At 46.6% G+C, this 17,060-nt stretch overlaps 1 protein-coding gene and 1 long non-coding RNA gene across 5 annotated transcripts in view; one reads left to right on the plus strand and one right to left on the minus strand.

The window, feature by feature from the left end:
• Positions 1-17,060, plus strand: part of ASXL2 (ASXL transcriptional regulator 2) — a 399,260-nt gene that overhangs the window by 339,843 nt on the left and 42,357 nt on the right. The gene's annotated exons all lie outside the window — the stretch shown is intronic.
• LOC115088226 overlaps positions 5,672-17,060 on the minus strand; it is a 111,302-nt gene continuing 99,913 nt past the window's right edge. For 2 of the 3 annotated variants that reach the window (XR_003855726.1, XR_003855725.1), the window contains exons 3-4: positions 8,217-8,249; positions 5,672-6,552 (exon numbers count right to left, since the gene is read on the minus strand). This is a non-coding gene — a long non-coding RNA (uncharacterized LOC115088226). The remainder of the gene's footprint in view (positions 6,553-8,216; positions 8,250-17,060) is intronic. The other variant, XR_003855727.1, reaches the window with a different exon arrangement.

The raw sequence follows: 17,060 nt of genomic DNA on the forward strand, positions 1-17,060 counted from the left end.
TCTTATAAAATTCAGGGTCAGCGCGCGCAAGGGGGTGCACATTTTTGCAACCTGCGCGCGCCGAGCCTGGCGCGCACTGCCTGTTCCCTCCGAGGCCGCTCCGAAATCGGAGCGGCCTCAGAGGGAACTTTCCTTCCACCTCCCCTCACCTTCCCCTCCCTTCCCCTACCTAACCTACCCCCCCGGCCCTATCTAACCCCCTCTACCTTTGTTGGCAGATTTACGCCTGCCGAAAGCTGCTGGCGTGCCATCACCCAACCTGGGGGCTGGTCCGGAGGCCTCGACCACGCCCCCGGGCCAGCGCCATGCTCCCGGTCCCGCCCCAAACCTCCCCTGACACCAGACACGCCCCCAGACACGCCCCTCACGCCCCTTTTACAAAGCCCCAGGACTTACGCGCGTCCCGGGGCTATGCGCACACCGGCGGCCTATGCAAAATAGGCGCGCCAGCGCGCAGGGCTTTTAAAATCCGGCCCCAAGGGTATTGTCGAAACAGTATAAACATAATATAGTGTTACAACATCATAACAATCATCTTATTGCATATATAGGAAGATAACCCATAAGGAACAGGAGCGTGGCTTATCATGTGGTTTACTTTTCCATAATCCAACTTTTACGGCCTTTTCGTCCCTATCCCTCCCCCTCCCCCCTGCCTTTTACACAAACAGCATACTCATGATTGTAAACCTGCAATACTGAGAATAAGGAATGATGTTATGGTCCAGTTGTGGCTCCCAGTCCAGCTGTAAATGTTTGATCATCGCTAAAAGGAAGTCTAAGCATCTGAGATTAGCGGTGTATATGGGTGTTGTGTAGATTTCCAAGTCTGATAGGCTTGCCATGTCTTTTCAAATTTAAGTATACATTTGTGTTTAATCGCTGTTATTTTAAACAATAAATATATTTTTTCTACCTTTTGTTGTATGACTGCTTTTGTTGGTGCACTAGTAGATTTCTACAATTTTGCTATTTCACAACGATAGAACAAAGAAAATATTCACTACAGATGGCTATTCCTGTTTGGGATTGGATTCACCATACAAGGGAGAACCTACAAGGCTCAAATCATGAAGGAGGTGGCAGGACATCTTAAGGAGGCGGGCCTCAGCGTTCCGGATTATCATCCGCCTGCTTCACCCAACGTGACGCAGAAGGAAGACCCCCGCTGGCAGAGAATGGGAAAAGGGGGGAAAAGACTGTGCCGCACCCCTGACCCAGACAACATCCTTGCAGAGCCTACTTTAACATTCATTAGCTCACTGCGGGCTTTCTAAAACTGTTTTTGTGAACAGTCCTGGATGGCTACATTCATTTGATAGAATTCTCTGAGAAAATTCTACCGGGATTGGCGGGGGGAGCGCTGCTGTACCATGCCCCGAGGTTTTGGGATCCGAGGCCAAAGGTCTATATGGTCTCGGGAGGGGGGGTGAAAGGGGATATCTGTCTTTAATAATTGTTCTTATAATTATCCATGCATCATATCCTGGTTATGAGATTTTCCATTTATGGCCCTCGTTTGGGAAATTACCCGAGCAGTGTTTTTCCACTGTTTTTCTTTATGGCAACTTGCATTGGACGTGTTCTTATTTTGGATAGATGGCGACCTTTCGACTATTATCTTTAAATGTTAAAGGGTTGAATTCCCCCCGCAAGCGTAAATTATTATTTAAAGACCTTCAGAGAGCTAACATTGCGATTGCTTTTGTGCAAGAGACACATCTGAAGAGGCGCTTTGAACACTTGATGCGCTCAGATCAATACCCTAACCAATATTGGTTTGCTTGCACTAAGACAGCGCGCTATGCAGGGGTGGGGATTTTATTTCAGAAAGATTTTGCTTTTGAGTTACGTGGCAGCATCTCTGATCCTGAGGGGAGATTCATCCTACTCAATATTACAGTAGCAGGAGAAAAATATACCTTGTTAAATGTGTATGCTCTGAATGTTACCCAAGCCCCATTTTTTAATAACTTAATTACGAAAGTTCAATCCCATATGGAGGGGTATCTGCTAATGGCGGGGGACTGTAATATTCCAATCAATCCTAAATTAGACACTTCAGGGGGCAGGGAGGGGGTCGGTCCCCAGGAAAGACCGACGTAGACTAGTTACCCTTTTACGTCATTTTCAGTTGGAGGACTCATGGCGTTTCCTGTTCCCCAAACAGAAGGTGTACACATTTTATTCCAAACCCCATAACACATATTCTAGGATTGATTACATTTTTGTTGACAAGGGATTTCTCCATAGAGTGCTTAAAGCTTCTGTTGATTCACTCACCTGGTCCGACCACGCCCCACTTTGGGTAGAACTATCCTTTCCTCTCTATGACCGGGGTCAGCGATTTTGAAAGTTAAACAGTAGTCTACTAGATAAGCATTTTCTTACACAGTGTAGACAGAGTATTAATGAATATCTTATGCTCAACACAAACCCCGATACACTGCCCATTATTATATGGGATTGCTTGAAAGTGGTTATTAGAGGGACACTTATAGTAAGAGCCTCATATGTGAAAAAAAAAAAGAATGGCAAGCACGAAAGACACTTATCGCACAGTTGTTGGTTCTGGAACGCCAACATAAACAGGACCCCACTCTTGTTCTGCTTGATGAATTAGACAGCTGCAGGTCTCAGATTGCAGTGCTAGATGCTGCTAAAATTGCATATGATCTCGAGCGCACAGAACAGGCTTATTTTGAGGGAGGGAACAAGGCTGGGAAAGTATTGGCTAACAAGTTGAGAGCAAAGCGACTGCAAAATATGATAACCAAAGCTAAGGATGAGCAGGGGCAGATGCTCACCTCCAATGAGGGCATTAGACAATGTTTCCTGCGATTTTATGCTGACTTGTATAAACACAATTCGGCTATCACGAATGCAGATATTGATGTCTTTTTGCAGGACATCACTTTGCCCCACTTGTTGGAGTGCAAAGTGAGTCATTGGATGCAGAAATCACTTAGACGGAGGTTCTCCACGCCATTAAACAATTGAAGACGAGTAAATCACCTGGTCTAGATGGCTTCACTGCTTGCTTTTACCATTGCAGACGAATTGTCAGTACCCCTCTCCCACATGTTTAATGCTTTACACACAGGCGGTGACCTAGCCTCCAATTCCAACGTCGCTGGAATGACTTATAGCAAAGCCAGGCCGTGATCCCACTCAGTGCGGCTCATATAGACCTATCTCTTTGCTAAACATTGATTTTAAAGTGTTAGCCAAAATTTTAGCCAGCAGACTAAATGGCCATATTGCACAGCTCATACATCCCGATCAAGAGGGTTTTATTCCAGGGCGTATGGCCTCAGATAATGTTAGGAAAATTCTAGATTCACTATGGTGGGTCAAACGGAATAAATCCCCCTTCTTATTGATGGCCATGGACGCTGAAAAGCTTTCAATTTGGTCCATTGGCCCTTTCTTTTTCAGATTTTAGGTAAAATGCGCTTTGGAGGTTTTTTTATAAATTGGATAAAGAAATTATATGCTGCACCTCGGGCCCCTTGTCATATTTATTATTTGCGATATTTATAGAACCTCTAGCCCAGAAAATAAGAGAGTCCCCGGAGGTCTATGGCATCCAAGTGGGAAGCTTTACTTCCAAATTGGCAATGTTTGTGGATGACATGATTCTGACTCTTACGGACCCCCTGAAATCTTTGCCGACGGTGGTTGCTATCATTAAATTATAAGAACATGCCATACTGGGTCAGACCAAGGGTCCATCAAGCCCAGCATCCTGTTTCCAACAGTGGCCAATCCAGGCCATAAGAACCTGGCAAGTACCCAAAAACTAAGTCTATTCCATGTAACCATTGCTAATGGCAGTGGCTATTCTCTAAGTGAACTATATTAAGGTGTCGGGGTATTCCATTAACTGAGATAAGACTGAAATTCTCAATATTTCCCTGACAACACACAGGTGAAAACACTCAAAGCAGGCTTCCACTTTAGGTGGGCGTAAGACAAAATTAAAATACCTAGGTGTTTATATTGGTGCTCATAAAGATATCCTAAGCCTCAACTACCCCCCATTATTATCAAAAATATACCGGGAACTAGAGGAGTGGAGTCGCTACCACATCTCCTGGATGGGTCGCATTGCCACCGTTAAAATGAACATCTTACCCAGACTTTGCTACCTATTTCAGACAATACCATTCTACATTCCGACACCCACTTTATTAAAATGGCAGCGTCGATTTTTGAAATATGTCTGGCAAGGAAAGCATCCCAGGGTCGCGCAAAAAGTTCTTTATCGGCCAAGAATACACGGAGGATTGGCGGTGCCTAACCTGCTATGGTACCATACAGCTGCCCAACTCCATATAGTGGTAGAATGGCACAGGAAGGATGCTGGGAAACCCTGGATAGCATTAGAACAGGAACTTTCGGGGTCATCTCCTTTATGTGCTCTAGTATGGCAGCCTCGGAATAAATGCCCAGGATGCAGGATCTCCTTACCCCAGTCCAACATACTCTCCAAATATGGGATAAGTGGCGGAGAGTTTTAGTGGTAATAGAGTGGGTTCGGTCAATTCCTCCTCCTTTTATCATTGTGATTTCTTAGCGGGTAAGACACATATGGCTTTTAAATCCTGGATCACGAAGGGAATCCTAACCTGTGGCCAACTTTGGGAAAACGCAGGCTGGGTGGCTTGCGAGAACCTATAACTCAGATATGGTTTGCCTCAGGGAGAAGTCTACCATTATTTACAATTGAGGAATTATTGTCGAAAGTCTGGTTTGGGCCAAGATCTACTACATCCTGTAACGCTCTTTGAAACATATTGTAAGTCTGTGGATAAAATACAACGACTCATTTCAAAAATATATAAACTTTTAAACCAGGACTTAAAGTCACCTCCGACCATCATTAGAGCATGGGAGCGGGACTTGGGTATGCCACAGGGTGAGAACTTCTGGGACGGGGTTTATTACTCAATGGGGAAGGGCCTGATATCCGCCACACTAGTGGAAAACGGCCTTAAGATGCTTTATAGATGGTATTTCACTCCTGCTAGATTGCATCAAATATATCCAACTATGACGGACAGGTGTTGGAAGGGGTGTGGGGGCGAGGGAACATTTTTTTCATCTGTGGTGGGATTGCATAGCAGCCTCACGACTATGGGGGACAGTTTCTACATGGTTATCAGAAATTACTCACATGCCTATAGTTCTAACACCCCAGATTGCTTTGTTAAACTGTGGATATCCAATGGGAGACAAATACATTCAACAGTATATAAAATTTGTTGTTACAGCAGCTAGATGTGAAATTGCTTTTAAACGGAAGGATCCTACTTTTCCCACCTTAGCTAAAATTCAAGCCAGATCGGATAAGATTTATAATCTTTGTAAAATTACAGCTCATAAACAGCAAAAGATGGAGACATTTTGGCACACTTGGCAATTATATTTGGACTGGAGAGACAGACGAGCGGTATTATGAGTGACTTTAATTGTTCATTCGGTTCTGAGGTACTTTATGCTGGTATAGGGATTGATGCTTGTGTATGACAGATCCTTAGGGGTTGGGGGGGGGGGGGGGGGGGGAATAGGGAGGTAAAATAATGAATCGAGACTGTATCATTATAGTTGTTTATTGTTTCTTTACAATTGTGTATTTCTGGTTTAAGATTGTTCTTACCTGTTTGGTATACTATTATCGCTAAAGTCTCTAATAAAAATTTAAATTACAAAAAAAGAAGCAGGAAAGACCACATGAACTGGAAACTAGCTTCAGCAAAGTGTTATACAACACTGCTTTGCCTGTCAGTCATCATCTAGTCCTTCCTGTTTCATGAAAGAGAGTCCAGCAGAGTGGTTCTTGCCTTTCACATCTGTATCTTTCTTTTACTCACCAATCCTCTGTCTGGGTCAGTGTGTAACAGAAAACACTTAGCCCTAATTAGGCAACATCATGAAAATAGATAATTAGCTGCAGTTGACAGTAGTAAACATTCATTGAAGTGGACATGGTGGTTAAGCCTTGTGTAAGGGCTGCAGTTTGCTGCTGCACGGCACTGGTGTGGTTGATCTGAGCCCTCCTCATGAAGACCAGCTCTGCCCGTATATGGTGTAGCTGCTTCCCATGCCTCCTCTCTATGTGGTAAAGTCTGGCCTGCACAGTTGGATCTACTGCTGGTGCTGCTGGTTGTGGGGTTACAGGTTGCGGAAGTGGTGTCTGCTGGCATGGCTGGGCGGATGGGCTGAGCTGGCTGGGTGCCTTTGTCGAATTCCTGCAAGACACGAGGGGTAATGGAGGCAGTGGTGACTGGACATGTTCTTCCCATGGCAGGAGAAATCCCTGTATTAGGCTTGAAAGTTTGAGGCTTGCATTAAGGGGTATGGCCAATCTAAGCTGTGCAAGAAACTGCTGCTGTGGCTGCTGCTGCTCCTTCTCCTCCTCTGTCCACTATGTCTCAACATCCATAAGAAAGGGGTCACTGAAAACTGGGGATGCACTGCTAGTACCTGGGGTTTCTTGGCTAGTACCTGGGACTACACAGCTGAGACCAGGGACTTCATGGGTAAGAGCTGTGGAAACAGAAGAAAACATCAGTATGAATGCTAAGAAGTGCACACGTACTGTTTTGCATAAGATGTGTTCTTTGCATCATTCATTGTGAGCATCCTATGCAAAAACAAAAGTGTGGACATCTGTAGCAGACTTCACATTTACAGGTGATGTGATTTATCAGCCCTGGCTCGCATAATGTCCAGGGCCTTATCCATGCCCTCAAAGACATCCGGTCCTAGCTGTTTAATGAACCACTCTTCCATCGGCATCAGGATGATTGGGCAAGGGCCTCCTTCATTTCATTTTCATTTCATTTAAAAAATGTATTAATCGCTTAACACAAAAGGCCTAAGCGATATACAAAAATGAACATACATAAAAAAACAAAAAAATTTGACAAAACCAAAACAGACAAGCATTATAAATTATATAACATAATAAAAAATGCAATAATATCACATCTGAATATAAAATAAACATTTTCACTTCAATACAATAATCATGAACACAGAAGCAAAATGAGAATCAATACAATGCATTACAACCTGAACGCACGGGCAAGGAGAAATCCTTTATAGGATGATTTAAATTTCTTAACATCATCCATAGATCTCAATTCTATAGGGATTGAATTCCATTGAGAGGGTGCCGCAATTGAAAAAGAAGTCTCTCGGGTACAAAACAGACGAGCTTGACGAACAGAAGGGACTTCAAGATTATTTAATTGTGAAGATCTCAGGCATCTCACTGGTTTATGTATTCTCAATAAAGCATTAAACCAATGTGACGAGTTGGAGTTACATAGTTTAAAGACAATTAAACCAGTCTGGTGCATATATTTGTTCCTGCTGACCACCTTGTTCTTCAATTGCACCTTTATGTCCCTGTAGTATTGGGCCAATTGATCTCCAGTCCTCTTGATGCTGATGCATCGGGATATGGGTTGGGCAGTAGTGCACCATATCTGGCCCTTGGTAGCCCTGGAGATCATTGTAGCCTGGTTGTTGAAGAGCATGTTGTAATTCTCCAGGATGCCAGCGATGAGCTGCTCATTATCCTCCACACCGAACTTGTAAATGTGTAGACACAGACGAGCTGCTGTCTGGCTGCTGGAGGATCGGGTTGCCACTTCCATTTCTGGAGAGGTGGTGTCACTATCCTAATTTTCACTCCCAGTCCCCACTCCCCTCCCTTCTTCCCCCCTCCTGCACCTACCCTGACAAGTCTCCCACCCTTTGCCTTCTCTGTCTAGCCCTATGCTGCCGTACTCCTCCCTCCACACGCTCCTGCCTAGATCCTTCCTCCTCCTGCCTCCTTCTATCCCTTCCCTTCTCCCTATCTATACTCCTAATCCTCCTCCTACCACTCCTACCCACCCCTCCTCTTCTCCCTCCTTCTCGCTCTCTTCTCCTTACTCCTCACCTCTCCTCTCTCCCTATACCTTTCATGCTCCATCCTCTCCATATTACTCATCTCCACATTTCTCCTCCACACAAAGGGACAGAGAAAAAAACACGACAAATGCACAAAAAAAGAACACTATTCTTTCATCCAGATAAACACAATAGACAAAGATAAAGGTGAAGGTAAACAGATGAAAGATAAGAAACAGGACAACACAATAAGGTAATCGAATAATAATGAACCACTCTAATCAATCCCAACACTTCCAACTACTCACCAAACTTCCCTCCTTCTCTAACTTCTGATACATCTTCAAAGAGGCAGATGCAGGAAGCCAGTATATATAAACAAAGAAAATAATGTGCCATACGTAAATTAGTCATGTTAGGAAGACTAAAACCTCTACTGAACGCAAAGGAATTTAGAACAGTTCTACAAGCGCTGATCTTCAATGGTATTAACTACTGCAATGCTTTATTGTTGGGACTTCCGTACTCCACAATAAGACCATTGCAGATTTTGCAGAACTCAGCTGCATGAATATTGACTGGGGCACAGAAATTTGAGTATATAACACCAGTGCTCATTGATTTACACTGGCTGCCCATTGAACAAAGAATACAGTACAAAACACTAACAATCCTACATAAAGCAATACATGGCAAGCATGTAGAATGGTTAAATGCCTCCATAAGATTGCATACACCGCAGCGCAACTTGAGGTCAGCCAATAAAGGACTACTGGCAATTCCATCCTTAACTTCAGCTAGACTTCAGCTAGACTAACCACTCAGAGAAAGGACACTATTTCTCGCAGCACCCAGGATTTGGAACACCCTTCCCGTTGAACTAAGACTTGAGACAAGATTTTAAGAAACTATTGAAAACATGGCTATTTAAACAGGCCTTCAATGAGAATAACAGCTAAGCAAGCTATGAATCATGCTTAGGCAATGTACAAAACCGGGTGGATTTTAAATGCCCTGCCCGCGTAAATCCGGCCAGATTTACGCGAGCAGGGCCCTCGCGCGCCGGCGCGCGCAAGTCCCGGGGCTTTTTAAAAGGGGCGTGTCGGGGGCATCGCCAAATGACGCGGCGTTTCAGGGGCGTGATGCGGCGTTTGGGGGCGGGCCCGGGGGCGTGGCCACGCCCTCCGGAACAGCCCCTGGGTCGGGTCTTGGCGCACCAGGAACCCGCTGGCGCGCGTGGATTTACGTCTGCCTCCGGGAGGCGTAAATCCATGGATAAAGGTAGGGGGGGGGGTTTAGATAGGGCCGGGGGGTGGGTTAGGTAGGGGAAGGGAGGGGAAGGTGAGGGGAGAGCGAAAGAAAGTTCCTTCCGAGGCCGCTCCGATTTCGGAGCGGCCTCGGAGGGAACGGAGGCAGGCTGCGCGGCTTGGCGCGCGCAGACTGCCCAAAATCGGCAGCCTTGCGCGCGCCGATCTCGGATTTTATAAGATACGCGCGGCTACGTGCGTATCTTATAAAATCGAGTGTACTTTTGTTTGCGCCTGGTGCACGAACAAAAGTACGCAATCGCGCTATTTTTTAAAATCTTCCCCAAAAGAAGCAGGTGTATATTGGCTCCATAGGGTTTTTTGAAATGTATGTTATGTATAACAAAATGTATTTTGTTTTTATTTTGTTTTTTTATGATGTATGCATATTTTATTTTGGTTTTATTGTAACGAAATTGTAAACTGATGTGAAAGTGAAGTCCATACACTGGTATAGAAAACCATGATTGATAAATAAATAAATAAATACATGATGCGGTATTTCATTAATTTCACTACCCATGCCCATCTTTTTTATCGCTGGATGTTAATGCACCATATTCCTGCTATTTTTACTGTGGCTTGATGAATGTAGGAGGTAGCCAGATGATGATTTATCTGTTTAACATCTATCTGAATAAATGGCTCAATATTCCAAACCTTGCCATTTAGACAGATAACTAGTGAGTTATCTGTCTAAATTGTTTTGAATGTTGACCTCAAAGTCTCTGTTATGGTTAAGCGGTGTTTGGGTGGATTCTTGGGTACTGTGGTAGAACTCACTAAGGATTAAAGGCTTCAATAGTGAGACGTGTAACGCATTATGAATCTTCAGTGAGGTGGTAGCTTCAGACTATAGGTGAGATTGTCAAGTCGTCAGAGAATAGGAAAAGGTCCAACAAACCGTGGAGCGAAGCAAGCTGAAGGTATTTTAATTCTTAGGTGCTTAGTGGATAGCTAGACTTTGTCACCAGGCTGGAAATCTGGAGCCTTACAGTTGTGAGCATCGTATCCTTTCTTAGCTCGAAGTCCTGCTTTGAGAAGCATCTCTTTGGTCTGAGTCCAAAGTTGTTGAATATCTTTGGCAGTAGACAGTGGAAGTGGCAGTGGTGGCAACGGTAGTCGTCCGTAAACCACTTTGAATGGTGTTGATCCAGTGGATTTTGCTGGATGAGTGATGAGTGTTGATGGCGAATTCAGCCCAGGGCAACAGTTCTGCCCAATCATTCTGGCGAGTGTTCACGTAGGCACGAATGAACTGCTTGAGTGTCCTGTTCATCCTTTCTGTTTGACCGTTGGATTGAGGATGGTATGCTGAGGTGAAGTCGAGAGAAATGTCAAACTTCTTGCACAATGCCTTCCAGAATTTAGCTGTGAATTGGACTCTGCGATCGGAGACTATGTGCTTAGGCATACCGTGTAGGCGGAAGATGTGTGTGATGAAGAGCTGGGCTAGCTCCATAGCTGTGGGTAAACCAGGGAGAGCCACGAAGTGAGCCATCTTAGAGAACCCATCTACAGTTACCCAAATCATGTTGTTTCCTCCTGAGAGTGGTAAGTCCACCACAAAGTCTGTAGCTATGTGTGTCCATGGCTCATCTGGTACTGGTAAGGGTTGGAGTAGACTCCAAGGACAACCGGGTGGTGTCTTCTGTCTGGCACAATTTGTGCAGGAAGCAACATAGGAGAATGTGTCTTCCTTCATGGTGGGCCACCAGTAAAACTTGTAGTTTTGACAGAGTTCTGCATTGACCAGGGTGTCCAGCCAGTTTAGAGTTGTGAGCCCATGCTAACAGCTTTTTCCTGAGGTTCTTGGGTATGATGGTTTTACCTGCAGGTACTGAGTGAGTAGCTGCCAGAATAACTCTTTTCGGGTCAATGATGTGTTGTGGTTCCTCTGGGATATCCTCAGAGAGGAATGAGCGAGATAAGGCATCTGCTCTGATGTTTTTATCTCCAGGGCGGTATTTCAGCTCAAAGTCGAATCTGTTGAAAAACAGAGACCATCTCACTTGCCTGTGGTTTAGGCACTGTGCGTGGCGGAGGTATTCCAAGTTCTTATGGTTTGTAAATACTGTGACTTGATGTTGTGCTCCTTCGAGCCAAGGGCGCCACTCCTCGAATGCCATCTTTATTGCCAGGAGCTCTTTATCTCCTATTCTGTAATTTTTCTCTGCTGGAGAGAAGCGACGAGAGAAGAATGAGCATGGGTGTAAGGCCTTGGAATCACCGGCTTAACTTAGCATGGCCCCTACACCAACGTCTGAGGCATCGACCTCAACGATGAAGGGCTTCGTGGGATCCAGGTGTTGGAGACACGGCTTGCTCGAGAAGGCGTCTTTTAGTTTCTGGAATGCAGATATAGCCTCCGTGGACCAATTGGCAACTTTCTTCGTCATCACTGTAAGCGGAACAGTGAGCGAGGAGTAGTTCTTGATGAAAGACCTAAGAAACATCTAAGAGCCTTCAGACCTGTGGGTTGAGCCCAATTCTTTATGCTCTCCAGCTTCTGTGGATCCATTTGGAACCCATGGTTAGAAACAATATAGCCCAGGAAAGGCACTGATTCTTTGTGAAAGTCGCCCTTAAGACAACTTAGCGTATAGATGATTCTCACGGAGTCTTTGCAGCACTCTTTTGACATCTCCAGATGAGTGGTCATGTCTTGAGAGAATATCAAGATGTCATCAAAGTAAATGACGATACATTTGTAGAGGACACTTGGAACTCGGACGAGACGAGGACACTTGGAACTCGGACAAGACGAGGACACTTGGAACTTGGAATTTGGACGAGAAGAGGACACATGGAACTTAGATGCAAGATGCTCAAACGTGGATGGAGATCAGACGTGGACTCAAGAGAGGATTCCAGATACTCAGACAAGGAATCTTGGAACTTAGAACTCGGACAAGACGAGGATTCTTGGAACTTGGATCAAACAAGGATAAAGACTCAGGATACTCGGAGACTTAGACTGGCACTGCCCCTCAGGGTGCCCTACACAGCCAATGTGGGCTGGTCACAGACCACCCTTCCCACTGTGCGCCCTACATAACCTGAAGAGGCTGGTCCCGGACCACGCGGAGAGCGGGACATGTGCAGGACTGAGACTCAGGATGAAGGAGGAATCCAGGCAGTGCTCGAGGAAGGATCCAACCAGAAGAGGACTCCAGCCACCGGAAACGGACACCAGATTGATATGGATTTACTCCCAGGAAAGTCAGCTGGAGACGAGGTCCGGGGCAAGGCAAAGCTGAACCTGGAGCTAAGAACTAGCGGTTACTTCAGGATCAGAACTGGACAAAGGACATCAGGAACAGAACTTGGAACTCAGAACTTGGAATATCAGGATCAGGACTCAGAACTTGGAACATCAGAATCAGGACTCAGAACTTGGAACTCAGAACTTGGAACATCAGGATCAGGACTTGGAACATGGAACATCAGGACTGGAACGTAGGGCATTGGATACAACAGGACACCGGTACCTCTGGACACCAGGACATCAGGGCGTCTGGACATCTAAGGCATCTTGACATCAGGGACCTCTAGAGATGAGGACATCAGGGACATCTGGAACACGAAGCATGGAACATCAGGTACTTCTGGACCGGGGACAACAGGACAAAGAACATCTGGAGACTGGACATCAGAAGACAAAGACATCAGAAGGAGGAATATCGGAACATCTAGACATCTGGAGACAAGGAGACGGGATCCGACGAGAGACCAGGACATGGAATGAAGATGAAGACGAAGGTTCAGGAACCACGGATGAAGACTAGGAATATCAACGAAGAATAGAGTGCCTTGAAGAAGTGAGGAAGGATCACGGAGATCTCCTGGAACGAAGAGCTGGAACGGAGAATCCAGGAGTAGTCCAGCTCCATGTCTGGCTCCTTGCGAAGACGGACTGAAGGAAGGCTCTCTTTATAGGGCTGAAGAGGAGACGCCCTGGAAACGTCAGCAGGAGGAGCCCAGAAGGACTGCCCAGTGCTAGCCCTTTAAATAAGGCAGAAAGGTGCGGCCGCGCGCCTAGGAGGAGGGCAGGACCTCGGAGAGCGACATCCATGCCGCAAAGGAAGAGCAGGCCCTGACATCAGCGGTTCCTTGCCACGAAGAGAGAAGATTAATGGTGACTCTCTGCCGTATGAAGAGGAGCTCCGGGGCAGCCTCCAGGTCGTGGAAGAGGACCGGGTCGATGGCGGCCTCTGGGCCACGGAAGCGGAGCTTTGGGGCAGCCTCCGGGCGCAGACGAGGAAAGCAGGCAGTGCCCAAGCCGCAAAGAGAAGGCGGTGTTTGGCGGCGGCCTTCAGGCCACATGAAGGATTGGGTGCAGCTCCCACAGAGGAAAGGCCCAGGCCAAGGCCTTCCCATCCAGGAGGGAGAGTATGAAGGTGGTCTTGATGGAGTCTCTGGGAAATTGTGCTGGCTGAAGTAAACAAATACATAAAGCACTGATTTGGGTCTCCTGTTTACAGACGAGGAACCGGGAGGCATACTATGGGTGTAACCACAGTTGCTGCTGGTACTGCAGGAGGCTGAGAGACTGCAGAGGCTGCAGTGGCATCGACATGGACACTAAGGCACTCCATGGATCTTGCCAAGAGTGCGAGGAAATGTTGCTGCTGCTGAATCTTCTGTGCCGGGCCAGGAATGGCCTGGAGGCCCGAGAGGTCCACCAGATCCATGGCCTTGGCAATCTGTTGCGAAAGTAGACCCTTGAACAGAGGTGAGGTTGGCACTACCCACAGGGAGAAGCCCTGCAGGTGTTCACCGTTGGTAGGTGGAGCTGGCAGGAGCAGAGGCCCAGCAGGAACTTCACCAATACCAGCCCTCGTTCCCCTTAGGTTAAGCCCTCAGGTGCTGGGGCCGGCTGGACTTAGGTGTGGGCCTCTGTGGAAAGAAGAATCCATCACTGAAGAGGTTGAAGGCCAGCAGGAAGACGACAAAGTCAGTCCACGCAGAAGTCGGGGCAGGCAGACAGAGACAAAAGCAGGCCGAAGTCAGGGCAGGCGGCAAACAACGTGGTCAAGAAACAGTCCAAAGTCAAGCCAGGAATCCAGATGAAGATGAGCCAAGGATCTGAGCCGAGGTCAAGTCGAGGAGTCAATCCAGGAACAAAAGGTAAGACAAAACAGGTGGAAGACACAGAAGATGAATGAAGACCACAGGACAAGAACACAGGAACTCAAAAGACACGTGGAGGAAGCAGGAACACAAAGACAAGGCACTGGAACAAAGTCAGGAACAGGAACCATGAATAGTGAGGCAAACAGCTACTTCGAAGAGTTCGACCTGTTACCAATATGTCTGAGGCAGGGCAGAACAGGCCTTAAATAGCAGAAAGGCCTGTGATATCACCCAGAGGTACCGCAGTATTTTTCCTGCCACGGACCCTTTAAAAGATCCCGAGCTGCACGCGCACCTAGGGACATCCACTCAACTGAGCAGCGTCCCAAGCGCTTCGTGTTGGGCCTGCATAGCGGTCGGCCTCATCTTCACCAGCCGTGGTGTCTGTGGGACTCCCTTGGACCAGGACCAGAGGTAAGAGCAGCCGGTCACAGGACGGACCCACAATCGGCCAAATGCAACACCTGCAGTGCCCTCCTAGAGGAGATAGTGGAGACAAAAAGAATAACAGAATTTAAAAAGATGTGGGATAAATATAGAGTATCCCTAATGGAAAGAGAATGGTCATAAAAGACTGGGGTGAACTTTGTTTAATGAAGCACTGGGGTAATCTGGCAGTTCAGACCAAAACAGCAGTGAAATTACTGCATAGTGCTTCCAAGAAGGAATGGAGTAACCTGCACAGAGAAGCAATTACGACCCTAAACAGAAGATTTGGGGTAACCTGTACACAGCAGTTACAACCCTAAAGCCCTTGCTGGGCAGACTGAATGGGCAATTTTGGTCTTCATCAGTCATCATTTACTCTGTTACTATGCTTAGCCATATTGAGTGAGGACAGTTTTCAGACAGCCAGTTTATTTGAGTAAATCACTATTTCTATTGCATTCTGCTACACTAGTCCAGAGAGTCCTTACAGGTGGGTTATGGCCCCCTACTAACAGATGGATGCAGAGCACAAGGCTTTCTCTGTGACATCATCAACATTATTGTTATAATTAGTGAGGTTTGGGTGGACCCTTGGACACTGTGGCAGCTGACCACGCCCACGGGGGGCAGTCCCGTGAGGGGCCACAGGTCAGGCTTGGTTGAGGACACACAAACACAGAGATTGATCTTTTATTAAACAATGTGGTTAGCCACCAGAGGTGGCAGTGGTGAGTAGTTGAAGTAGCCCGGCTGGGCTGGTATCCCGGGTAGCAGTGCTGTAGTGGAAAGAAGTGAGAGTAATGAGTACAGTGGAATATGCACAAGCTCCAATATGGAGAACCCCAGGATAGGGAGAGCAGGCCCTCGAGGAGCGAGTACCTGATCCGTGAGAGCTGAGAAGCTTGAAGGTGATGTACTCACACAGCTGTTCCACGTAGGAAATGGCACCAGGGCTGGAACGGAGGCAGGCCCTCGAGGAGCGAGTACCTGGTTCCAGGGAACAGCTCTGAGGTGAAGATGGTAGTACTCACTGGTGTTGAAGATAGCGAATCCTTCCAGGCAGAAGAGAAGGTAGGAGCAGGCAGCAAGTCAGGGAACATGGGCCCTCGAGGAGTGAGTACCGGTTTCCTGATAGCGACTGAAAAGCAAGTGAGGCCCCCGAGGACCGGGTACCCCGTTAGCGTAAAGAGTCCAATAGTAGTTTGGAGGCAGAGTAGCTGGGTACGGAGAGTGAATCCCATCCGTAAGGATTTCCCGACCTTGCTAACTCAAAGGCTAGCAAACAATGTAGGCTTTAAATATCCGGGCAGCGTGACGTCATCACAGGGGGACGCCCCTGAGGTTCGCGCCAAGTAGAAAATAAGAGTGAGGGCCGCGCGGCGCGCGCGTCCTAAGGTACAGACAGAGCATGGCGGGAGGCAGCGCCCAAGCCAGTCCGGGGATGCCGGAGAGGATGGCAAGCAGATGCCATGGCAGCCAGGCGGCCATCAACAGCAAGAGGAGGTGCAAGGAAAGAAAGGTAGGCAGAGTGAAGCAGTCAGGAAAGGACGGTTGCAACAATTATGCATAGGTGATACTCCTTTATACTCTGCCTCCAGCAGATGGTATGACTCACTAGTGGAGCAGCAGGATCCAGCAGAGTACTCTATTGTGCCATGGGTCAGGCCCCTGGTTCTGCCTGTACAGCGAGCTTATTCCTGTGGCTCACAGTCCCAGAGGGAATTTGGTAGAGCCTGAGTGAGAGGGATTTCTCTCAGTAGCTCTTTGTAAAAAAAAAAAAAAAGAGAGAGAAAGAAAAGCTGAAGGGACCTTTAGATTCACAATTACAGCTGGAGAAATCCTTCACAGTGGAATTACTTTGTAAATTGCCCCCTAAATGATACCCTGGAAGAGTTGTTTCAGAAAACCCCCACAAGGAATCATAAGACACTTCAGGCCGTGTCTGTGAACATATAAGCTGATTTGTATGGTGCACCCATGTTATAAAAATCATAAAGATACATGTGAATTTAAATTGTTTTCTATGGAAATTATGTCTTGTGACTATGGGACAAAAGGCAATATCCTTTTGTGGATTGCAATTTAGCTGAAACATCGAAAACAGAGTAGGATTAAATGGTCAGTTTTCTCAGTGGATAAAGGTAAACAGTGGGGTGCCTTAGGGATCTGTATTTGGATCATTGCTTTTTAATATATTATTGAATGATCTGTAAAAGGGAACAATGAGTGAGGTGATCAAATTTGCAGATGACACAAAATTATTTGGAGTTGTTAAATCAG

The sequence above is a fragment of the Rhinatrema bivittatum genome, chromosome 3 (genome assembly GCF_901001135.1).
Source record: "Rhinatrema bivittatum chromosome 3, aRhiBiv1.1, whole genome shotgun sequence".
NCBI lineage: Eukaryota > Metazoa > Chordata > Amphibia > Gymnophiona > Rhinatrematidae > Rhinatrema > Rhinatrema bivittatum.